We start from the raw sequence: 26,860 nt of genomic DNA, 5'->3' as shown, positions 1-26,860 counted from the left end.
CTAAACCACATTGCCTTTCATCAATGATTCAGCTATAAGGCTGGGGATGAAAATATCGCAAATTGTAACTAAGACAATCAGAAAAGTCTTTCAATTTTCAATATAGTATATTTAGAGTAGGCCAAAAGTGAGCTATGACTAGGACAAAGAGGAGAGGCAATTTGAGATAACTCAACTCCTCCTGAACCTATAGTCCATCCAGAAAATACTCTCCAGTTGTCCAAAGTAATCAGCGCCTTTGCTTCCCCTTTGTATTGGTCCCTGGGGACTTGCCCCTTGAGTACAGCTATTTCTTGTACATCTGTACAGTAGGAGTACATCTATACAGTAAGCCATAATGAATGTTGCATTCCACTTGTACTTTATTAGCTTATCTTTTCTTTTTTTTAGCTGTCTCTTCTCCAATTTATTTAAAGTAACCAAGACCATTGTGATGTCAAGGTAGGAGTTCTACAACCAGAAGGGCTGTTGCTTATTTAGTTTTTCTATGGAAGTGATTTCACTTGTGTCCAATCACAATGTGGATTCCAAAGGGAAGTGAGGGCAGCTTTTGCTTTGTACATAGATAGATGTGATAGTGTTGATTCCAGTCTGATTCTCATTCACCTTACAATTTTGTAGTGGTGTATCATCATTTACCTTAAGTACTACCATTGTTCTAAATAAAAACACTAATCAGGATAAATGAAATAATACAGTCACACTAAATGGTTTTATTTTGAGAACAAAGAAGCTTGATTATTTCCCTAATCATTTCAATTAACACCACTAATAACATTACTTTCCCTAAAGGAACTTGGTAATTATTGATTCTTAACTGCATGGATTCTCTTTGAACCAACCAGAAGTTTTCCCTTAGGAAAAAAATGCCTGCAGGTTTATTCACCTTTCCAAATTCTGTTGTGCCTTTTTTTCTCTTCTTGTTTTTCTACTTACTCTGACAAATTAAACCTCCTCTTTCCCAACATCTTCACCTCTGATCTCTGCATTCTTTCCTGTTCCCAGAGTCTATCTCCCTTCTGAACTCTGCCTTCACTTCCACAGGCTGTCTTGGGTCCAAAGTCAGTCATTTCAGTTAGCCCCCAATATAGAGTCCTTTCTTCACCATCTCCTGTTGTTTTCCTGCACTTTTAAGCTTCAGTACTAGGTAACTCCTACAGTCAAATCTCTCTAATAAATCTTGCTTATTTTATCTGCTTTAAAATCAATACTGTATGACCTTACCTGAGCCTTCATTATTGTTGGCAATTTTATTCAGCACTTACTATTTACATATTTCATTTCTCGCCACAACTACTGCTGTCCACAGATGTTTCACCATGGTATGATGTGACCCTGGGTTATCAAAGACTTTGGCAGCAGAATATAAGCTCTAGCAGAAACTACTATGGCTCCAAGTACAATATGAATAATAAATTATGTCCTTCCCCTGGCAAGGACCAGTCTACCTAAAGAGATTCGTCATCAGGAGGGTAAATGCTCAGTGACAAATTCTTTGGGTGTGGCAACCCAAGAAACAAACAAACAAAATAATAGGCACAGTTTGCATTTTTCTGTTTCTTAGGTTGCACAGAAGGTGCTAAGAATTATTCATTTTTAGACTATGTATAAACATTAACTTAGGCGTTGAAACTAAATGTGATATCCTTGCAAAAAATCCAAGTAGACATATTATTAGAGGAGCCGAATCACATCAGTCTTGATATTCTCACTATAATGAAACTAGACTATATATGGAAATCAGTTAATCAAAAAGTGTTTATTAAGCACTTACTATAAGCCAAGAAATGTGCTAAGCACTGGATATACAAAGAAAGGCTAAAGAAAGTCCCTGATCTCAAAGTGCTCATGATCTAATGGGGGAGACAACATGAAAATAACTATGTACAAAGAAGCTATATGCAGGGAAAAGAGGGACCAATCACTAGAGAAATGGCACCTTAATTAAGAGAGATTAGAAAAAGGCTTTCCATGGAAAACTGGAATTTTAGCTGGGACTTGAAAGAAACCAGGAGACAGAGATGACAAGAAAGCATTCCACAGCATAGAGGGCGGCCAGTAAAAATTCCCCGAGTCAGGAGACGTATTCTGTTATTAGAACAGCATGAGATCAGCGTCACTAGATAGAAGAGTATATAGGGGTATATAAGAAGTAAGAACAAGTCAAGGAGAGGTCATGAAGAGTCTGGGATGTCAAACAGAATGTTATATTTGATCCTAGAGGTAACAGAGAGGCACTGAAGTTTGAATTGACCTGCACTCAAGGAAGATCACTTTGACAGCTGAGTGAAGGATGGACTGGAATGTGGAGACACTTGTGGCAGAGACAACAACCAACAGGTTATTGCAATAGTCCAGGCATGATGTGATGAGGGCCTAGTCCAGTATGGCATCAGCTTCAGAGGAGACAAGGAACCATCGGAGAAAGATGTTTAAGAAAGCAAAATTGACAGACCTTGGTAACAGATTGGATGAGGCAGAATGAGAGATGGAGGATGATACCTAGATTGTGACTAGAAGAATGGTGAATATTAATGGGGAAATCTGGAAGGGAGATTTTGGGGGGGAAAGATAATGAATTCAGCTTTGGACATGTTGAACTTAAGGTTTCTATGATACATCCAATTCAAAATATCTGAAGGACAGTTGGAAATAAGAGAATGGAGGTCAACAGAGAAGCTAGGACTGAAATAGTAGATTTGAGAATCATCAGCATAGAGATGATAATTGAATACATAGGAGCTAATGAGACCCATCAAGTAAAATAATAAAAAGCAGAGGGTATGAGAGCACTTGGAGTCTGCAACACTCCAGAGTACAACATGAACCAGATTAAAATGTAATTGGAAATATTTAATAAAATAAATAAAATGCAACAAGACATAGTTAATGTTAGTATATGGTTTTCTTTCTTTTTTTTTAAAGCAATTGGGGTTAAGTAACTTGCTCAACATTACACGGCCAGGTGTTTCTGGGTGGGTGCTAAGTGTCTGAGCCTGGATTTGATCCCCAGGTCATCCCGACACTGGGGCCAGTGCTCTTACTCGCTGTGTTACCCGGCCACCCCAGTATATGGTTTTCTAAGTGCTGCCTACAAGGATCCCTATATATAGTTTAATGAGCCTATTTATATTTGAATTTTACACTATTGATACAGAGAAAAGAGAAGAAAAATAAAGGACAGAATCCTGGGGAATATTCATTGGTAAAGATGTCTCACATGTTTTTCTTAGGGAAATAAAGGGTAAATATTTACAAAAAGTCTACCATGAAAATAATTGCAGTCTATTTACCAACATCTGTTTCAGGGGAAGAAGGAGAAACATACAATTTATAATTATAGAAGACACCACAAATTGGGGTAACATTGCTTTATACTTGGTGACTTCAATGGAAAGTAAGGAATTTTCTTTTTTCTTTTCTTTTCTTTTTTTTTTCTTTGCTTTTTTGAAGGGGGAAGGCAGGGCAATTGGGGTTAAGTGACTCACCCAAGGTCACACAGCTAGTAAGTGTGTCAAGTGTCTGAGGCCAGATTTGAACTCAGGTCCTCCTGACTCCAGGGCCAGTGCTCTATTCACTGCACCACCTAGCTGCCCCAGGAATTTTCAAAGGTGGCAAAGATAGTCTTGGAAAGTATGTAAGAGGTCAAAGACTGGCAAACTACAAAGAAGCCTCATCTATATAAATTGTGAATACTTTATTCAAGAAAAAAATAATTAGAAATTGCTAGCATGGCAACAACCAAATAATATTATTCCTTCTACCTCCAAAACCAAATGTATTATATTTTAACAGTTCAAAAACAACTTGTTACTGGTATGAGATACACTCATTCTTGAATCAGCTCTGTGTACAGTCAGATAGTTGACTTAGAATAAAAACCAAAATTCAAACAAACCTAGGAAAAATGTAAGAAAAATATGAAGCAGCTAAAACAATTCCAACCTGAACTATTTTAATGAGTTACTGATATTCCCCCCAAAAAAGGGGGTGGTGAAGAAATGATGGTGGAAATTATCTTGACATTCAATAATTTCAAACAGAAGCAGAAAATATTTAAATTAGTTGCTATAAAAGGGAAACTGAAAGACCAAGCCCCCTCCCTCTCAAAAATTACCTTAACAAAAACTTGAAATATTTCCAACCAAAGACATCGCAATTATGCATCATATTGACTTGGATCAACTTATTTATAAAACTTTACATAGAAAAATAATGAAAAGTTGGAAGGATATCACTTCACAAAGCATGAGACACATGAGGAAAAAAAAACTAGATTAATATATATAATGAGAGACCCAAACAAGCAAACTCATCCAGAATTCATTAAGAATAGAATGACAAGGGGTGGCTCGGTGGTGCTGTGAATAGAGCACCAGCCCTGGAGTCAGGAGGACCTGAGTTCAAATTCAGCCTCAGACACTTGACACACTTACTAGCTTTGCAACCTTGGGTGAGTCACAACCCCAATTGCCCTCCCCAAAAAGAGTAAAAAAAAAAATTCTTCAAGAATAGGAAGACAAAAAGAATTGTCAATAAGTCAAAGATTTTTAAAATCTTCAAGGATTTTTGTAAGAATTTTTTAACCTATTATAGACCATGGAACTGTCACATTCATCACCTATTATCCCAGCCTTGGTTTTACTAAAAGCAGAAACTGTACTAAAGAAAACCAAGGTGTAAAAAGCTGCTAGACCACACCAAGTATACACAATGAAGATATACTTGACTAGAGGAAACACAATTTTAAAGATGTTGAGAGACTGAAGAAAGAAAGTATAAGAAAAGCAATGAAAAACACTCAAACTGTCTTACCCCATCCCTGACCTAAAAAAAAGACTGCTGGATCAGTAGATATACTTTCCTGAGAACAAATCATATAAAAATCAAATGCATCCTTGATCATTCTTAGAAGGGAAGAAGAAGACTTTCATAAGCAGTGTCATAAGGCAGGCCACATATTTCCTAATAATCAATCAATAAACATTTATTAAGTGCCAACTTTGTGCCAGGCAGTATGCTAGGAGAGAGAGAACATTTATTGTTTGCTATGTGCCATGCTCTTTGCTAAGCAATTCAAAGAAAAAATAGAGATACAAATACAAAAGTGAAATAGTCCTTGCCCTCAAGGAACTTACATGCTATAGGAGGAAGAGGGATGTAAACATGTTCAGAGATTTGAGGACAAGTTGAAAGGGTAGAAAAATAACAGCTGGGGAAGCAGGTGAAAGGCACCTTAAAGGAAGTAGTATGTCAGCTGAGTCATGAAGTCCCCTAAAGTTTCCAGGAGGCAACGGTGATAAAGGAAATCATTCCAGTCATGAGAAACAGCCATGAGAGACATGATTTTAAAAATGGAATGTAGGGGGGAAAGCAAGTAGGGCCAAATTGACTAGAGCATGGAGTTTAGAAGGAAAAGTAATGTGGAATTCACCTAAAAAGATAGACTGGAGCCAGATTGTGAAGGGCTGAAATTTGTAGAGATTAAAACAGTGCTTATTATTTGCTGACTGTAAAAAAAATGTGTTTGATTCAGTAAAGGACATCACCATTTTTAAGGCTCAGAAACAAGATGTATCCAATGCATATATCAAAATTATCCAATACTTTTGAAAAATGTAAAAACAAAATAAAAGTATTCAAAGACTATCATGGGAAGATGTAAAATGAGGAAATGTAGTCCCATCAAAGACGTTATTCTCTGTCATGGTGGAGATTTAGCAGACTCCAAGCTGGAAAGAGATTCACTCTAGATGGCAAAGGTCTTCTGGACACTTCCATTTGACAATGGAATTTTAGATTAAATATAAAAGTGCTTTTCAAGAGACCTATAAGCAACAAAAATTTTAAAAAGTAAGAAAGAGATCTATAAGCCTCAAAAATTTAACCTGTCTATCCAGGGGGAAAAATAACAAGTGGGTAAAGAATCCACTTTGTTCACTCTGTGATAAGTAGTTGAGTTGATTGGGCAATCTCTAGAAATATCTTGAGCACATACTGTGGATAAAAAGAATTGAACAGGAAGAAAAGAATTGTCTTTTGGAAATTGCAGTTATTTCAGCAATTCTAAACTTCTCTTTGAAATTAAGACCCATCTTTAAAAAGTTATCAATATCCTTCAAATCCTATTTTGTGGTTTCAAGTTAAGTAACATTTCATTCTTCAAAGATTTGAAGTTGACAATCACATAAAGAGTGAGAAAGAATAGAAGATAATAACTGAACGGCCCATGTTCTCCAGTGGTATACTCAGTGTGTCAAGAGAAAGCAAGGGAGACTCTACAGCAACATGGTTGAACACTTTTTCTTTTCTTTTAATAGTATTAGTATTTTTTTTTCAATTGCATGTAAAGATAGTTTTCAACATTCATTTCTGTAAAATTTTGACTTGCAAATTTTTCTCCCTCTCTCTCTGCCCTCCCGCCTCCCCAAGATAGCAAGCAATCTAATATAGGTTATACATGTACAATCATGTTAAACGTATTTCCACATTAGTCATGTTGTGAAAGCAGAATCAGAACAAAAGGGGAAAAATGAGAAAGAAAAAAAAAGTGAAAATAGTAAGCTTGATCTGCATTCAGACTCCATAGTTCTTTCTCTTGATGTGGTTAGCACTTTCCATTAGAAGTCTTTTGAAATTGTCTTGGATCACTGCACTGCTAAGAGCTACATCTAATCATTGCACAATGTTGCTGTTGCTGTGTTCAATGTTGAATGCTCTTTAGTAACCTTATCAGAGGACAGGGACAAGAGTTGCCTGGGATGGGTTATGTTTCACATTGTTGGAGGAGATGCTCATATCAGTGAGGCTGCAAATTGGTTTGAGCATTTTGAATTGAAGCTGTTATAAATCATTTCCTCTATTCTCAAGTCCTCAAGTCAGACTCCTTAGAATCATACTTTGAACAGATGACATCACTGCTCACCCAAGGCATGTGTCCTTAATTCTTTTTCTATACCACCTTGAAATGTCTTAGTGTCGTCCTTCATCATTCTTCTTATCTAATGGGAAGGTGTGGCACTACTTCCTTTCACTGCTATTCTGTCTACATGTGCCTTTGATTCCATCCTCTCCAGCCTCTTCCAGCATGTTCCAACAATCATTCCCTCTCTCTTTTACATTTTAAACCCTTTTATTTTTATTGGTTCTCTGGGGTATGCCTCTAAACACGCTCTCATCACAATTCTAAGCAAAAAAAAAAATCTTTCCATAAGCCTTCTAATCCCAAGGTACTATGCTATCTCTTCTCTCCCTTTAAATAACAGACTGATTTAGAAAATCAGTCTATATGTTTCTGTTATCTCCTTCACAACAGCTTTTGTGTGGGCTGGAGGGAATCAGTGTTAGGGGATTTCTTCTCTGAATCCTTGGCCTACAAACCACCACCTAAGAGAAGCATCTAATTTAGGCTGAAGTTGTTTGAGTTAATGGCCCAGGAAAAGAAACTGTTTCCTCTTGAGAAGCATAGTGATACATGGTGGGAATATGAACACTTTTTTAAAAATGCTACTTTTGTGTATTTGCCCCAGTGAATTGTTTACAAACATCGATTCAAAATTGAATTCTTGAGAGAGAAAAAAAGTATAAAATGAAAACTATGGAAACAATATGAGAAGAGCTCTTACACAAGCATCCATTTATTAAAGAAACTTTCTTAATATGCAAAGCTTATTTGTAAAAGTAGAATGAGGAATTCAAAGAGGGCTTCCTCATTTTGGCATTGAATAAAATTTATTAGTCTTCTAGGATAGCTGGATCTATGGCAGCAGGGGAAAGAATTAGAAAATTTAAATTTTGGTTGACAAAATTGATGTATTCCTATAGCAAATTGAAAAAAATAGATTCAAAAGCAAAATATAGGAGGTGATACTTGCTGAACAGCTTAATATGAGAGAATTCCTTAAATCCACAAAATCATTGAGTTTTGCATTACAAGAAAAAGAAGGAATTCTGTGAAGCCTTGTAGGATATGCACAATATCAGGTATATTATTGCTTAATGGGAAAACAACATCTATGTTTTGCCAAAATTAAGGAACTATAAAGGAATTTAAATAAATGTTGAGGAAAAGATAATTGAAGAACATGAATGTGATGACTTTAAAAAAGAAAAAACAGGAATGGAGAGAGGAGTGAAAAATGGAATAGATGAAAAGAAACACGTAAAAAGAAAAGGAAGAAAAGAAGGGAAAGCAAACTCATGAAAGAGAAGTTTTTCTCAAAGTAGGCATTGCACTGAAGCTCTAAGAAGAAATGCAGCAAGCCCTAAGACCAACAACAGTCAGAAGGTTGAGAAAAGGTTGAGAAGTAATACAGTTTGATGAAGAAGTAGAAACATCATATTGAAAAGAAAGCATATCCAATAGTGGAAACCAAAGAAGATGAAAAAGCTAAGATTGGAAATTATTGACTCAAAATAAACAGTCAGGACAAAGAACAATATAGGAAATCTAAGGAAAAAGAGAAAAGAGTATCTAAACTTTTTTAAAGTAGTATGAAATCTAGTAGTTAACAAAAAATAAAATAAAAAACCAAATACTGAATCTAAGGGATTCTAAGAATGAGATCAATGGAACCAGTGAAGATATTAAACCTGAGGGTGACATGCAAGCCAATTAAAATTGCTCTGATGAGGGGGTGGGGGGTAAGGGGCAGAGACAAGATGGCTGAGTAGAAGCAGGTCCTCCTCATTGGCTCTGGCTTCCACCTTCCCCAATCAATGTAAAAAGGGGACTGAACAAACTTTGGAGCTTCAGAACCCACAAAATGACACAGAGAAGTTAACCTCCTGCTGAGGACAGCTGAGCAGGCCAGCAGGAATCAGCCAGGGCAGAGCTCTGGGAGCTGAGCCCAGGCCTGCAAGCTGGAGTTTTTAGCCCCAGGGCAGGCCTGACCAGTCTTTGGCTGAAGAGACTCAAGATCAGCAGGAGCTGTGCTGTTTCCAGAATTATCAACACAAAGATGTTAAGGACAAAGTGAGAAGTCAGTGCAGTCTAGAATTTGGGACCCAGCTAGTGGGAATGCCATGGCTTTTGCCCCCTGGGCGAGAAGCTGCTGATACACCTGGCACAGCCAGAACCAAGTGGCAGCTTCAGCTCCTGGCCTGCAGAGTGTAGGGACACCAAGTGACCAGTCTGAGGGGTAATCACTCAGATTTGCTTTGACCTGCTTGGATCTGGATTGCAGTCTAAGGTGGAGGTCCTGGGGTGTGTGTCCAGCTTGGCAGAGTGTGTGGAGGCCTAATACCTTTGGCAGCTGAGAAAACCCCAGAATTTGGGACAAAAACTCCCCTGTCTAGTGGCAGAGTCCTGCTGTTGCAAAAAGCCCAAGGGCCAAGTGACTGAGGGGCGATATGACCAGGCAAAGAAAACAAAGCAGACAGAAGATTCCAACATTAGACTCCTATTTTGGGGACAAAAAGGAGCAAAGCATGGAACAGGACGAAGGCAGTGAAGTCAGAACTCCTGCACCAAAACCTTCAAAGGAAAATACAAGCTGGTTACAGGCCATAGAGGACCTTAAGAAGCAGATAAGAGAAGTGGAGGAAAAATTGGGAAGAGAAATGAGAACGATGCAAGAAAATTATGAAATGAGAGTCAACAGCCTGACTGAGGAAAATCACACCTTAAAAAATAGACTAACTCATTTGGCAAAAGAGGCTCAAAAAGGCAATGAGGAGAAGAATGCCTTAAAAAGTCAAATTTGCCAGATGGAAAAAGAATCTCAAAAGCTCACTGAGGAGAATCATTGCTTCAGAATTAGACTGGAGCAAATGGAAGCTAATGAGTTTATGAGAAATCAAGATGCTGTTAAACAGATCCATACAAATGAAAGAATAGAAGGAAATATGAAACATATCATTGGAAAAACCACTGACCTGGAAAATAGATCCAGGAGAGATAATTTAAAAATTATTGGACTACCTGAAAGCCATGATCAAAGTAAGAACCTAGAAATCATCCTCCAGGAGGTTCTCAAAGAAAACTGCACTGATGTTTTAGAACCAGAGGGCAAAATAGAGGTTGAAAGAATCCACCAATCACCTCCTGAAAAAGATCCCAAAAAGAAAACTCTTAGGAATATTATAGCCAGGTTCCGGAATTCCCAGATTAAGGAGAGAATATTACAAGCAGACAGGAAAAACAATTTGAATATTGTAGGAACACAATCAGGATAACCCAGGATCTGGCAGCTTCTACACTGAGGGATCAAAGGGCTTGGAATATGATAATTCCAGAGGTCAAAGGAGCTGGGATTAAAACAAAAAATCACCTACCCCGCAAAATTGAATATCATGTTTCAGGGAAAAAATATGGTCATTCAGTGGAATAGAGGACTTTGAAGCATTCTTGATGAAAAAACCAGAGTTGAATAGAAAATTTGACATTCAGATACAAGAAGCATGAAAAGGTAAACAGGGAAAAGAAATCATAAGGAACTTATCAAACTTGAACTATTAACATTCCTACATGGAAAAACAATATTTGTAATTGATGAAACTTTTCTCAGTATGAAAATTGTAGAAGGGAATAGAAATATATATATGAATACATATGTGAATGGGCATATATGTTTACAGGTATACATAGATAGAGGGCACAGGACCAATTTAATAGGAAGGGATGATACTTAAAAGGTGAAATTAAGAAGTGAGAGAGGAATATAATGAGAGGAGATGGGGAGAGACAGAATGGGGTAAACCATCACATATAGAAGAGGCAAAGGGAAATGGTTACAATGGAGGGGAAGAATAGGAAGGCAAAAGGGAATGGGTCAACCTTATTCTCATTGAATTTGGCTTAGGGAGGGAATGAAATACACACTAAATAGGGTATCTCACCCTCCAGGAGAGTAGGGGGTAAGGGGATGAGAGGGGGGATAATGGAAGGGAGGACAGGCTGGGGGGGGAGGGAAGTTGCAAGCACCCACTTTTGAAAAGGGATGGGATCAAAGCAGAGAATAGAACAAGTGGGAGGTGGGATAGGAAGGAGGGAAATATAGTCAGTCTTTTACAATATATCTATGTTATTGTTTTGCATTAGCTACACATGTACAACTTATACTGAAATGCACTGGGGCATAGAGATCCACCATGCCCTACTGGAAAAGTGGAAAGGTATATGGGAGAAAATATGGGAGAGAACAGATTGGAGGAGGGGATATTCTGTGGGACTGCTATTTTGGGGCAGTGGGTAGGGGAAAAATGGGAAGAAAATTTGTAACTCAAAATCTAGGGGAAATGAATGATGTAAATCAGAAGTTAATAAAGCATTTGGAAAATGGAAAAAAAAATAAAATAAAATTGCTCTGATATAACCTTATATCAGATACAGGATTATGATCCAGAGAGTTTTAGTAAAATGCAAAGATAATTTAAAGTAAAACCTGACTCAAATGAAATTAAATAAAGCTATAGAGACATAAGTAATGTAATGGATTAGTTACATTTTTTTAAAATGAAAATAAACCCAGGACTGATATGACTTTGCAGAATTCAGCACATGTGTTGATAACATAGATACCAATAAGAATTTAGGTATATGTTACTTTTTTTTTCTTTAAGATTTTAAAGACTATAAACATTACTTAAACATGTGGTCTGAGACTTCCAATGCCAAGTGTAATGGCAAGCAAAGTAGTACTTTGGGGCTTGTTTTAGCTATTCAAGGGCCTTTGAGCCTAGCCTTTGATTGTATCATGAATCTTTTTTGGAAATAGTATATATTGTGTTGCCCTTAATAGACCTAAAGGAATTTGAAGACCCTCCTGGTTCTTAAGAGGCCTAACATAATCACACAGAGTCCATGATGGGAGGAGTTTGCCAAAATTGCTGAGCAAAAAGGGTGGAACAGGAAGGAGCAGAGCAGAGAAAAGCTCAAGCACAGTTGGAAGCAGGCAGAACTAAGAGAGAGAATGCTTGTTATTTCAGTGCTCTGTTGATCTTTGTTATTTTCTGAGAACTGAGAGAAAGAATGTTTGTGATATCATCACTCTGTTGTTCTGTCAGACAAAAATCTTGTTTGTTGTTCTATCAGACAGAGTACCCTGTCTGTTGTTCTTAGACAGAAGTTCTGAAAGAGGACTTTACTGTTGTTACAGAAGTCCTGAAAGAGGACTTGATTTATGGTTTGTGTTTGATTTCTCAGACAGAAGCCTTGTCTGTTAATTTCTGTTACTTTGTCAAACAGAAAGTGAATTGAGATGATAGTGCTGGTAATGTATGTAAATATTGTTTTAGATCTGTTAAGCTTTGTCTTCCTAGAAACAGAAACTGCAAAGGGTTTGGAGTGGAGCAGTCCTTGTGAGCTGAGATATAAAACAGGAGTGGATAACTGCCTACCTGTGATCCAAGCAAGAGATGGGTGAATTGAGGAAAGAGCTGGGAGTGGTCAGCCCATGGAAGAGGAACAGAAGCCAGCCTTGAGTCAAAATGAAAGAAGACTTTACTTGGGTACTCTGTATTAACTGATGAGATTGTGGCTTACTGAAGTACCCTGTCTGTTGCTCTTAGACAGAAGTCCTGAAAGAGTTTTTGATTGTTGTTACAGAAGCCCTAAAGAGGACTTGACTGTTGATTTGTGCTTGATTTCTCAGACAGAAACCTTGTCTATTAATTTGTGTTATTTTGTCAGACAGAAAGTGAATTGAGATGACAATGCCAGTAATGTGTGCAAATATTGTTGTAGTTCTCTTAAGCTTAATGTGTGTAAATATTGTTTTAGCTTTGTTAAGCTTTGTCTTCCTAGAAACAGAAACTGCAAAGGGCTTGGAGTGGAGTTGTCCCTGTGAGCTGAGATATAAAACAGGAATGGACAGCTGCCTATGTGTGAATCCAGGCAAGCTCTGGGAGTGGTCAGCCTGTGGTAGAGGAACTGAGGGGTTTGGAAGCCAACCTTAAGTCAAGATAAAAGAAGATTGTACTTGGGTAGACTGTATTAACTAATGAGATTGTGACTTACTGTTACCTAGGGTTAGATGGTGTTTGTTCTTTCTGCTACACCTTAAGGATGATTGGAAACTAGCCTCCAGTCAAGATCAAAGAAGACTTTACTTGGATACTTTGTATTGATTGAAGAGATTGTGACTTACTGAATGATATGTTTTGTTTAAGACTATGGGGCCACCTTAGTAATAAGTTGTGATGATATATTGTTGCAAATGTTGTGCTTTAGTTTCTTGAATGTTTTCCTTTAGTTTATTGCTGAATAAATAATGTGCTCATTATACTATGTGATTAGATCCTTAAAGTTATTCATAGCAGCAGTCCTCAGGAGAGCTACTTGTGATTAACTTTACAACAAGATAGCAGTGAGACAGAAATTTGCCTGAGCCCTCCCAAATTCTCCTCCAAACAAGCTTACAATACTGCCTCAGAATTAACTTTAGAATGGTGAAGGAGTTTACCAGCTTAGGACAGCTCAGAGGGTCAATAGGAAAGATCTGTCTTGCTGAAGTGGGAGAAGAGAGTGGTTTCACAAGGAAGCCAGCAGCAGGACACAGGAGTCCAGTAGTGAAGCCTTCAGCCCTTGGGCTGCCAAATATAGGATCTGCAAATACCTTAACATTAAACATTAGTAAGGTTGTAAAGGATTATAAACCATGGAATGAACAATGGGAAAGAGGAAACAAAACAAGAAAAAGAAAGAGAGCCAATAGTTTGCTTCAATCTGCATTCAAACTCTGTAGCTCTTTCTCTGGATGTCGATATCTCTTTCCATCATGAGTCCTTTGGAGTTGTCTTATAACCTTGCTTTGCTGAGAAGAGCCCAGTCTATCAAAGTGGATCATCACACATACTTTGTGTCTGTAATTGTGTACAAATTTCTCGTGGTTCTGCTCTTCTCACTCAATGTCAGTTTGTTTAAGTCTCTCCAGGTTATTATGAAGTCCGTCTGCTCGTAATTTCTTTTTTTGCTTTTTGGAGGGCAGTTGGGGTTAATTGACTTGCCCAAAGTCTCATGGTTAGTTTTTGTGTTAAGTGTCAGAGGCCAGATTCGAACTCAGGTTCTCCTGACTCCAGGGCCAGTGATCTATTCACTGCATCACTTAGCCACCCTAATGCTACTCATTTCTTATAGCACAATAGTATCCCATTACATTCATATACCACACCTTGTTTAGCCATTCCCCAATTGAGGACTGAATCCCCTCTGATTTCCAATTCTTTGCCACCACAAAAAGAGTTGCTATGAATATTTTTGTACATATGGGGCCTCTTCCTACTTCTTTGATCTCTTTGGGATATAACCCTAGAAGTGGTATTGCTGGGTCAAAGGTTATGCACTAATGTATAGCCCTTTGGGCATAGTTCCAGATTGCTCTCCTGAATGGTTGAATCAGTTCACAACTCCACCAACAATCCATTAGTGTTCCAATTTTTCCACATCCTCTCCAGCATTTGTCAATTTCCTGTTTTGTCATCTTAGTCAATCTGACTGGTGAGATGTGGTACCTCAGAGTTGTTTTGATTTGCATTTCTCTAATCAATAATGATTTAGAGCTTTTTTCACATGCTTACAGATATCTTTAATTTCTTTCTCTGAAAACTGCCTGTTCATATCCTTTGACCATTTATCAATTGGGGAATGACTTGTATTCTTATAGATTTGAATCAATTCCCTGTATATTTTAGAAATGAGGCCTTTATCACAGACACTGGTTGTAAAAATTCTTTCCCAATTTTCCACTTCCCTCTTAATCTTGATTACATTGTCTTTGTCTGTAAAGAAACTTTTTAATTTAATGTAATCAAAATTATCCATTTTGCATTTTATACTGCTTTCTAACTCTTGTTTGGCCATAAAATCTTCACCTCTCCATAAATCTGACAGGTAAACTATTCCTTGCTTTGCCAGATTGCTTACAGTATAAGCTTTTATACCTAGATGGTGCACCCATTTAGACTTGATTTCGCTATATGGTGTTAGATATTGGTTTATGCCCAGTTTCTGCCATACTATATTCCAGTTTTCCCAGCAGTTTTTGTCAAATAGTGGGTTCTTATCCCCAAAACTGGAGTCTTTGGGTTTATCAAACAGTAGATTACTATAGTCATTGATGGCTGAATCTCATGAACCCAATCTATTCCATTGATTCACTACTTATATTAGCTCACCCCAGCCATGAGCACATGATGTTTTTCCAATTAGTTAGATCTGAATTTATTTGTGTGAAAAGTGTTTTGTTATTGTGTTCATATAGGTCCTGGGTTTGCTTTGGCAGAGAGATTCCCAAATAGTTTATAGTGTCTATAGTAACTTTAAATGGAATTTCTCTTTCTGTCTCTTCCTGTTGAATTTTGTTAGAAATACATAGGAATGCCAAAAATTTATGTGGGTGTATTTTATATCCTGCAACTTTGCCAAATTTATTTATTGTCTCAAGTAGTTTTTTACTTGATTCTCTAGGATTTTCTAAGTATATTATATCATCTGCAAAGAGTGATAGCTAAGTCTCTTTTTTGCCTAATTTGATTCCTTCAATTTCTTTTTCTTCTCTTACTGCTACTGCTAACATTTCTAGTACCAGATTGAATAAGAGGGGTGATAATGGACATCCTCGTTTCACCTGTGATCTTATCTGAAATGCTTCTAGCTTATCCCCATTACATGTAATATTTGCTGATGGTTTTAGATAGATACTACTTATTATTATAAGGAAGACTCCATTTATTCCTGTACTTTCTAGTGTTTTTAATAGGAATGAGTGTTATATTTTGTCAAAAGCCTTTTCTGCATCTGTTGAGATAATCATATGGTTTCTGTTAGTTTTGCTGTTGATATGATCAATTATGCTGAGTTTTCCTAATATTGAACCATCACTATATTCCTGGAATAAATCCTACCTAATCAAAGTGTATTATTCTTGTGATAAGTTGCTATAGTCTTTTCGTTAATATTTTATTTACATTTTGCATCTATATTCATGAAGGAAATTGGTCTATAATTTTCTTTCTTCATTATGTCTCTTCCTGATTTAAGTATCAGTACCATATTTGTGTCATAAAAAGAATTTGGTAGGACTCCTTCTTCTCCAATTTTCCTAAATAGTTTGTAAAGTATTGGGATCAATTGTTCTTTAAATGTTTAATAAAATTTGCTAGTAAATCCATCTGGCCCTGAAGATTTTTTCCTAGGGAGTTTGTTGATGGCTTGCTCAATTTTTTTTCTGAGATGGGTTATTTAAGTAATTTACTTCCTCTTCAGTTAATCTGGGCAACTTATATTTTTGTAAATATTCATCCATTTCCCTAAGATCATCAAATTTATGTGCATATAGTTGGGGAAAATAATTCCTAATTATTGTTTTAATTTCGTCTTCATTGGAGGTATTCACCCTTTTCATTTTTGATACTTGTAATTTGATTTTTTCTTTTTTTATCATATTGACTAAAGGTGTATCAATTTGATTGGTTTATTCATAGAACCGGTTCTTAGTTTTATTTATTAATTCAATAGTTTTCTTAATTTCAATTTTATTAATCTCTCCTTTGGTTTTCATTATTTCTAATTTAGTATTTAATTAGGAATTTTCAATTTGTTTTTTTTCTAGCTTTTTAAGTTGCATGCCCAATTTATTGACCTACATTTCTCTATTTCATTCATGTATGAATTCAGGGATATAAAACTTCTCCTAAGAACTGCTTTTGCTGCATCCCACAAGTTTTAGTATGTTGTCTTATAATCATCTTTCTCTTAAATGAAGTTACTGATCATTTCTATAATTTCTTCTTTGACCTACTCATTCTTTAGGATTAAATTATTTAGTTTTAAATTAGTTTTTAGTCTCTCTTTCCATGGCCCTTTATTATATATGATTTTTATTACATCATGATCCGAGAAGGATGCATTTAATATTTCTGCCTTTCTGCACTGAATTGTTAGGTTTTTATGCCCTAGTACATGGTCAGTTCTTGTGTATGTGCCATGTACCACTGAGAGGAAGGTATATTCCTTTTTTATGCCCATTCAATTTCCTCCAGAGATCTAGCATATCTAGCCTCTCTAAAATTCTATTCACCTCCTTAACTTCTTTCTTGTTTATTTTGAGGTTAAATTTATCAAGTTCAGAGAGTGGAAGATTGAGGTCCCTCACTATTGTAGTTTTGCTATCTATTTCTTCCTCTAATTCCCTTAACTTCTCCTTTAGGAATTTGGATGCTGTACCGCTTAGTGCATATATGTTAAGTAATGATAATGCTTCATTCTCAATGGTGCCTTTTAGCAGGATATAGTTTCCTTCCTTATCTCTTTTAATTAGAGTTATTTTTGCTTTTGCTTTACCTGAGATGAGGATTGCTACCCCTGCTTTTTTTACATTAGCTGAAGCATAATATATTCTACTCCAGCCTTTTACCTTTTCCCTGTGTATATATCCCTTCATTTCAAATGTGTTTCTTGTAGACAGAATATTGTAGGATTATGGTTTTTAATCCATTCTTCTATCCACCTCCATTTTATGGGAGAGTTCATCCCATTCACATTCATAGTTATGAGTACTATCTGCATCTTTCCTGCCATCCTATTCTCTCCTCTGTTTATATTTTTATTTCTTCCTTTTCCCTTCCCCTCCTTAAAAGTTTTCCTTTTGACCCCCGCCTCCCTCACTATTTCTTCCCCATGCTCCCTATATTTACCTACCTTTTCACCTTACTACTATTTCCCTCCCTTGTAACCCCCCCCTTTACCCCCTTTACCCCTCCTACTGCCTGTAGGTCACAATAGATTTTTATACTTAATGGAGTATGTTATTCCCTTCTTGTACCCAAACTGATGAGAGTTAATTTCATACAGTGCTCCTCTCCCTCCCTCCTTTCCCTCTATTATAATGAAGTTTTTGTCTTTTCACATTAGAATCCTAAACTTAACTGATTATGTTGATCCCTCTTTGAACCAGAACCAATGAGAATAAAGTTCATATGATGTTCATCTCCCTCCCTTCTTTCCCTCTACTATAGTATGTTTTTATGCCTCTTTGTATGGCATAATTTACCCTTTTCTGCTCATCCTTTCCTTTTCTCTCATTACAGTTCCTTTATAAGTACCGTACCCTTTATACAGTACCCTTAATAAGGTTTTTTTTTTATCACCAGATTAGTTCATTTATACCCATACCGTCTATCTATGTATATCCCTTTTAAATATCACAATAATTATCTAAGTTTCAATATTGACAGGTATAAGCTTCTCCTGTAGGGATGTAAACAGTTTGCTCTTATTGATTCACAAGTTATGTGCATGTGCGTGCATGTGTGTGTTTTCCTTGTTTACCTTTTTATGTCTCTCTTTAGTCTTGTATTTGAAGATCAAATTTTCCATTGAGCTCTGGCTTTTTCATCAGGAAACTCTGGAAGTCCCTTATTTCATTAAATAACCATCTCCTTGCCTGAAAGATTATGCTCAGTTTTGCCAGGTAGTTGATCCTTGGTTGCAGTCCAAGCTCTTTTGCCTTATGAAATATCAAATTCCAATCCCTCTGATCTTATAATATAGAAGCTGCTAGATCCCGTGTAATCCTGACTGTAGTTCCACAATATTTGAATTGTTTCTTTTTGGATGCTTGCAGTATTTTCTCCTTGACCTTGTGAATGTGGTATTTGGCTACTATATTTCCTGGAGTTTTCAATTTGGGGTCTCTTTCAGGAGGAGTCTGGTGAATTCTTTTGATAAGTATCTTATCCTCTGATTCTAGGACCTCAAGACAGTTTTCTTTGACAATCTCTTGGAGGATATTGTCCAGCCTTTTTTTTTCACCATGGCTTTCTGGTAGATCAGTAATTCTTAGGTTATCTCTCCTGGATCTGTTCTCCAGGTCAGTTGTTTTTCCAGTGAGATAGTTAATGCTTTCTTCTAGTTTTTCAATCTTTATGTTTTGTTTGACTGTCTCTTGATGCATCATAGAGTATTAGCTTTGATTTGACTAATTCTAATATTTAGTGAATTATTTTCTTTGGTTAGTTTTTGAAGCTCCTTTTTTTGGGAGGTATTTTCTCCAGCTAGATTTTGAACCTCCCATCCCAGTTCACAAATTTTACTTTTTAAGGATTTATTTTCTTCAATGAGATTTTTTTTTTCCAACTTGGTCAATGTAGATTTTTTTTTTTTTTGCTTTTTGGAGGACAATTGTGGTTAAGTAACTTACCCAAGGTTATATGGCTAGTTTTTCTGTGTGGGTGTTAAATTTCTGAGGCTGGAACCGAACTCAGGTCCTCTTGACTCCAGCACCGGCACTTTACTCACTGCGCCACCTAGCCGCCCCTCAATGTAGATTTAAATGTATCTTCTACCTCTCTAATTTTGCTTTTAAAATCTTTCTTGAGCTCCTCCAAGAATGCTTTCTGAGCTTGAGAACAGTTCATATTTCCTTCTGTTGTCTCAGGTGTGAGCATAGAGTTCATGCTGTCCTTTGAATTTGGTTGTTCTTGCTTGCTATAATAGAATTGTATCATTCTTGATTTCACAGTTTCCTTCTTGCTTATTGTGATTGCCTATGTCCTGAATTTTTAGAATGAATTTCTGCTTCTGGAGTACAGATGTACCACACTTCTCAGGCTGGGAGCTAGGGATGTTATTGTTGACTTTGTGTGCTGTAGCTTCTGGGTGTCTAGACTGAGGCCAACGCTAGGATTCTCAGTGTTTCCCCTTGGTTACCCTGAGACTCACAGAGTAATGTGGGTGGGGAGGGGTGGTCTGTCCACTTCAGGTTTCTGGCTTTGTTCCCCTGGGCTACAACTTAGGCAGGCTCAGCAGCTGGTGGCCAGCAGCTGATGTCTACAGATTTTCCTGGTGGTGCTAAGGCACACCTGGGCTTCTATTGTTAGTGCTTGCTGGCTCTACCCCCCTGGGCTTCTGGATCTCCTTCTGGTCAGCTGAGGTGGGGCTTGTTGGGACACCGCCCACCCTTCACTTCAGGTTCAACACAGCTTTAGTCACACCCTTACTCTAGGACTCCCAAGTCTGAGGCTGTTTCCACTGTTTCAGGATTTTACACTGGGTGGGGCATTAGTCTCTGGGTTTTCAGAGTCAGAGAAGGGGATTAGAGCTGCCAGGGTTTACTCTGCCATCTTGGCTCCCAGAATTTCAGGTAGGTGATTTTTAGACATCCATGCTGTGGGCTGATAGACCCAGGAGAAGGTACTACCTTGGGCCCTGTACTTTCTCTTACTCATCTCCAGCCAATCCTCCATCTAGCAGTGAGACTTCTGTGAATCGTCCTTGGGTGTGGGGGAGGGGCATGGATCTTCTGACTGGGGCTCACTCTCACTCTGTTGGGCTCTACTCTCAAGACCATACTGGTGCAACCCCTGCATGCTCCACACTCCCCCTGACCAGATCTCTGTGTGTGCTTTCTTGGGCTGGGAATCTGCCACACTCCATTTCCCAATGGACTCTATCACTCTAAAATCTGTTAAGATTCACTTTTTATAGGTTAGTGATGGAATTCATGGAGGAGCTCAGAAAAGTTTCTGCTTCCATTCCACCATCTTGGCTCCACTCCAGTTAAAAAGTTTTTGCACAAACAAAATCAGTGTAGCCAAAATTAAAAGAAAAGCAGGAAACTGGGGAAAATTTTTATAACAAGCTTTATTCTGATGTTTTTGTTTCTGAAATATATAGGAAACTGGGTCAAATTTATTTTTTTTAAAAACAAGGAGACGTTCCTCAATTCAACCGATAAATTGTCAAAGGACATGAAGAGGAAGTTTTCAGAGAAAAAATATCAAAGCTATCAGTTTTCATATAAAAATGCTAAACTATTAATAAGCAGAGAAATACAAACTACAATGACTCTGAGGCACTACCTCACACCTGTCAGATTGGTTAAGATGACAGAAAAGGGGGCGGTTAGGTGGCGAAGTGAGTAGAGCACTGGCCCTGGAGTCAGGAGGAGCTGGGTTTGGATATGGCCTCAGACACTTGACACACATACACAACACCTAGCCATGTGACCTTGTCACTTAACCCCAACTGCCCTAACCTCCCCCCTCCAAAAAGCCAAAAAAAAAAAAGATGACCAAAAAGGAAAAAGACAAATACTGGATGATTTTGAGAGAAAGGAGGCATATGATTGCCCTGATGGTAGATCTGTGAACTAGTCCAACCATTCTGAAAAACAATTGAAAACTATCCCCCTCCCCAAAAGTTATAAAGAGCATTTTGTTTGACCCAGCAGTTTTGTTCCTATATCTATAACTCTGAAGATATCAAAGGAAAAGGAATAATATGTATTAAAATACTTATAGAAATCCTTTTTGTGGTGTCAAAGACTTGGAAACTTGTGTTCATGAATTGAGGAATGTTTGAACAAGTTATAGTATGTGATTGTAATGGAATATTATTGTACTATGAAAGTGATGAAGGGGGTAGTTCCAGAAAATCTAGGAAAGGCTTATATGAACTGATGCAAAGTAAGCAGAACTAGGAGAACATTTTACACAATAACAACATTATAAAAGGAATAAACTATGAAAGATTCTGCTGCCTTGATCAATACAATGACCCAGGACAATTCCAAAGGACTTATAATGAAAAAGGTTATCTGACTCCAGGAAGAAAACTGATGGATTCTGAGTGCAGACTGAAGCATATTTTTTTCCCTTATTTATTTTCTTGCTTTTTTTTTTTGCAAAGTGGTTAATGTGTTGATGTCTTGCATGCCTTCATCTGTATAACTGGTTATCACATTTCTTGCCTTTTCAATAGGTTGGGAGGGAGTCAAGAGAGAAAGTTTTGGAACTGAAAATTTTAAAAATTAAATATAAAAAATTAAAATCAAAAAGGAGAAAGAAAAAGTATGTCCTTTCATATGATCTTGATTATATATTTTTTCAAAATTTCCTATTAATTTTTGTTTTAATATACTTAAAGATCTTTCCTGATAGAGAAAAGAGAAGCAATATGAAACTTGAAAAGCAATGCCATGTTTGGGGCATCATTCTTATTATCTTATCCACTCCAAGCAACAGTTCTATTATTTATTTTTCCTCTTGCCCACAACATAGCTAAAATGTCCCCGAATGAACCTCAGCATATCCTAAGGTTTATCATTCCTTCCTAAAGGACGATATTGTTCCTCAAATTTATGACTTTACTTCTATAAACACCCTTGGGCATTGCCCTAAAAGTGAGCCCTTTGTTATTATTGCATACACAGGGGAGAGATTACTCCTGATAAGGGAACGCCAAGTTTAATGCTACCCCGTGTTTCCCCGATAATAAGACACTGTCTTATTATTTTTTTTTTGGACAGAAAAACACCAGAGGGCTTATTTTCAGGGGAGGGCTTATTTTAATGAACATTGACAGCAATTTTAATAAACAGGTAAATGTGAACAAAAAAATGTACCTTTATTCAATAAGCAAATCACTGGGGAAGAACAGGATGATGCACTCACTGCTGCAGCTCTGATTGGATGCAGCTCGGAGCGCGGCGTGCGTTTCACCGGGGGGGGGGACGGTGCATACAGAGGGTACCATAATGTAGCGTGTAGTGCAGGGGATCACCTTCACTACAGTAGCAATCTCAATAGGGCTTATTTTCATGGTAGGGCTTATTTTAGAGGAATCTTACACAGTAAGGGGAGGGCTTATTTTCGGGATAGGTCTTATTATCGGGGAAACATGGTATGTACCAACTGCAATGGACTTAAGCTGGTGGTAGGCACAGTTTGAGAAAAGACCTCCAAAGAAATAGTCAAGAGAAAGAGACTTTTGAATGGTGAAAACTTCTGAATGGTAGACTGGAGCCTCTAGAACCATGGATATGGATATTCAGCTCATGCCATCATTGTCTTTCGTGTAATCAGCATTTTGGTAGGAAAAAGACCTGAGTTCAAATCCTGCTTCAGACACTTAATAGATGGATGAGACTGATGAAGTCACTTAACCTCTCTATGCCTCAGTTTCATCATCTATAATATTAGAGTTTCGGTTCAACGGTCTCCAAAATCACTGTCAAGTCTAGATCCGTACTTCTTTGACTTCCTACTCTTCAGCATGTTGGCTTGGCAGGCATATGTGAGAAATTTGGATAGAGTGTTGGGCCTGGAATCAGGAAGACTTGAGTTCAAATCCAGTCCCAGACACTTAATAGTTGTATAACACTGGAAAAATCACTTAACCTCTGTTTGCTTCAGTTTTCTCATCTTTAAAATGGGAATAATAACTAGCTGTGTGACTTTGGGCAAGTCACTTAACCCCAATTGTCCTCTCAAAAAAATTGGAATAATAACACCACCTTCCAGGATTGTTATGAGGCTTAAATGAGGTAACAATTGCAAAGAGCTTAGCAAAGTGCTTGGGACATAATAAGTGCTATATAAATGTTAGTTATCATTGTAATTATTATTTTTAATTTAAAACTATCTTGATCAGATTCACAACTATCCAAGCAAATATATAATGTTCATGACCCCTCCTTAGATGCATCCCATCCATGTATGATAGCCCCTTATTCCCATTAAATATTATCCCAATAACCAAATGATATTCTTAAATGCCACCATTTTAACAAGTTGCCCATTTCCCAAATTTACTTTTTCTCTTCTGAACCCACTACCTTAAATTATCAGTAGTGATAATACCATCTGAACTAGTTAGTTTCATTCCTAGGAATTCTTAAGTTCTACTAATGCTGTTCAGGACTGAACCTGTGAATTCACTGATATACAGAATTCCTGACAAAAATACTCTTTCACACCACGTAAGTGGTATCTTCTCCACAACTTGTAGTCTCCTCACTTTCCATCTAAATCTCTGCTTTGTTTTTGAACTACAAGAAACATGGTGCCCCTTCCAGGATAAAGTGAGCAACTGAAATATTATCACCATACTATTTGACTCAGCTTAGAATACTCAACATCTTCCCAACTCATTCAGTTTCCTCTCCTCTCTGATAGAACTGGAGGGTAAAGTACTAAACCCTTCCCAAACTTTCCTTATAAAGGGCTGGACCTAGACTCTCCAGATAACTGTCTACTTTCCATCTGTAGCTTTATTTGGTTTGAACTACAAGGAATATAATACACTTGTCCCAATTATCCCTGGTGGCATCGCTCCACCCTACTCCTACTTTCCAGCTCCCGTTTGGGGGTTAACTTACACATTAGATTATAAACTCCTTGAGGGAAAGGACTATATTTCTTCTCCTTATCTGTATCCCTAGGGCTTATCACAATGCCCAAAACATAGGAAGTACTAAATGAGTGCTTACTGAATTGAATTATTGAATTTTAGGGAATTTTCTGGGGCTTAAGTAGCTTGCCCAGGATCACAAACACTTTATTTGTCATAAACAGGATCTGAACCCAAGTTTTCCTTACCCCAATGTCAGTTTTCCACTGATTATTGAACATGTGCTTTACCCATTACATTTCTCCAAACATTCAGTGGTCTCCCTCCTTCCATTTACTTTCCAACCTCATGATGGGTTAGAATTCTCCCACCACTTCTCCAGATTCTTTTTCCTCTTTGATTATCTTTCAAAGCCCTTATTCCAAACTTTCAAGTGAAATTTTGTTCTCACTGATAACCTGGAGAATAGAGACCCATTCTTTTAATCCTTCTTGCTTCCTCTAATAAGGATACCAATCTGTATCTTGTTTGTGTTGTTAACTTGGCAGAAAAGATAGTGAATTCAATCATTGGACACTTCCAATTCCCCTCCATGCTCGATAGAAATCAAATCCTCACTTCTCTGCTATAATTGCTGCTAGCTATTCTGGCCAATTCCCACAATGAAATGCATGTTTGTTTCATACTCATCAAGATTAACAATAATTTTGTAGGATTACAGATTTTGAAAGAAAAATCAGAAGCTATCTATTCCAGTCCCCTGGTTTTATAAATAAAAACCTGAAGCCCACAAAGGCTAAGAAACTTCCCTAAGGCCAGAGTAGTTAGTGACAGGAGCAAGAAATGTAAAAGTCATTGCCAGGAGCCCCTGGGTGAGACTTTATAGCTATAGGAAAGTTTTCGACCTTTAAGAAAGTAGGAGCGAGTAAGAGCATTGGCCCCAGTGTTGGGATGATCTGGGGGATCGAATCCGGGCTCAGACACTTAGCATCCACCCAGAAACACCTGGCCATGTAACCTTGAGCAAGTTACTTAACCCCAATTGCTTAGGGGTGGCCAGGTGGCTCAGCCAGTAAGAGCACTGGCCCCAGTGTTGGGATGACCTGGGGGATCAAATTCAGGCTCAGATACTTAGCACCACACCCAGAAATAACTGGCTGTGTAACCTTGAGCAAATTACTTAACCCCAACTGCTTAAAAAAAAAAAAAAAGAAAAGAAAGTAGGGCCTAGGACTTTCTTTATTCTTTATCATGAAAGGATGGAACTTCCACAGTTGCTCAGCCGCACTTGGATTTAAGTGAAGAAGGGCTGTGCAAAGTCATCAGCCTCACATTCTCCTCCAGAGCCATCTGGGTCCAATGCTGAGATAGTGTCACTTCCCTGATTTCAAGGTCCTCTTTGAGAATAAAGGACAAATAACAAACTCTGTGAGTAGAAAAGGAGCTGCCCCACTGGGGACCCAACTGGAACTGACCAACTGGAAAACACAGTTCTCTTTCTCTCTCTCTTCCTTCCTTCCTTCCTTGCTTCCTTCCTCCCTCCCTCCCTCCCTTCTTCCTTCCTTCCTTCCTTCCTTCCTTCCTTCCTTCCTTCCTTCCTTCCTTCCTTCCTTCCTTCCTTCCTTCCTCCCTTTCTTTCTTTCTTTCTTTCTTTCTTTCTTTCTTTCTTTCTTTCTTTCTTTCTTTCTTTCTTTCTTTCTTTCTTCCTTTCTTCCTTTCTTCCTTTCTTCTTCTCCTAACAATAATTTAAGCTCCTTTCTCTGGCATTTAAAGTCTTCTACAACATGGTCTCAGAGCTTTGCACAAAGAAAGGACTTTATAGCTATTGGCTGAATTGGATACTTTCTCATAGTGAAATGGATGCTGCCTTTCTCTGTACATTGACCCTGTTCATTACTCTAAAAGAGACGTGTGTCACAGTAAAGTTAAATCCATTGTCTACTGTCAGCCTAGATACTGAAGTATGACTAATTTATATTTAACATGCCAGTGAATGTCCCTACTCCTTTGAAGAGGTAGGAGATCCCTGGGTTTGTAAAACTGAATATAATGTTAGAATTTTTTCCCAATGTATTGAACAGTGTTCCTGAATTTTTTTTCTCATCCCCTTTTGCTCTTTTCATTAAGAAAAATTATTTGTTGTAAGGGATGGCTCTCTGGGTTTGGAAGGGGAAGGAATACAAGGTGAAATCTAGGCAATAAAAAAAAACAAAAATATCAACAAAAATCTGTTTTGAAAGTGAAATAGTAATGTGATATCCTCTTTAGAGTCTGGAAAAATCTAGGGTATGAAGTGGATAAGGTGTAGGAGTTTTGTCGTGTAACTATTCAAACAACAGAAGAACTGGAACATCAGGCATTCAGCTTAATCCTTTCTATTTAGGTAATAGCAAGCCATTGGAAGGTTTTGACCAGAAGAGGAACATGATATGAGCTGGTACAGCAAAAAGACAAGAAGTCAGGTAGAAGTCGATTGTAGTCTAATCAGCTAATAGGAGAGAAGATAATGAACTTGCTGGGAGCTGGATTTCTACATAAATAAAAAAGCTGACCTCTGTTTTTTCTGGAAATCTGCTAAACAAATACACTTAAGCAAGGGTAAAAGCATAATTAGAAAAGACTGAGAAATTCTCATTCCCCAAAGGTGGAAAATCCAGTTATAGATATGAAGCTTCTCTCATGACCCCCAGGAAACAATCCCCATCTCCATCTTATCTCCCCTACTACCACTATTACCCCCATTCAGGATAATGAACAGGCATACAGTTCATTCTCAGGGGTTAGCCACAG

Source organism: Petaurus breviceps, unplaced genomic scaffold (genome assembly GCF_028583685.1).
Source record: "Petaurus breviceps papuanus isolate PSGF00001 unplaced genomic scaffold, PetGlider_PUasm1.0 91133, whole genome shotgun sequence".
In the NCBI taxonomy this organism is placed as follows: domain Eukaryota; kingdom Metazoa; phylum Chordata; class Mammalia; order Diprotodontia; family Petauridae; genus Petaurus; species Petaurus breviceps.
This window is presented reverse-complemented; position numbering follows the sequence as displayed.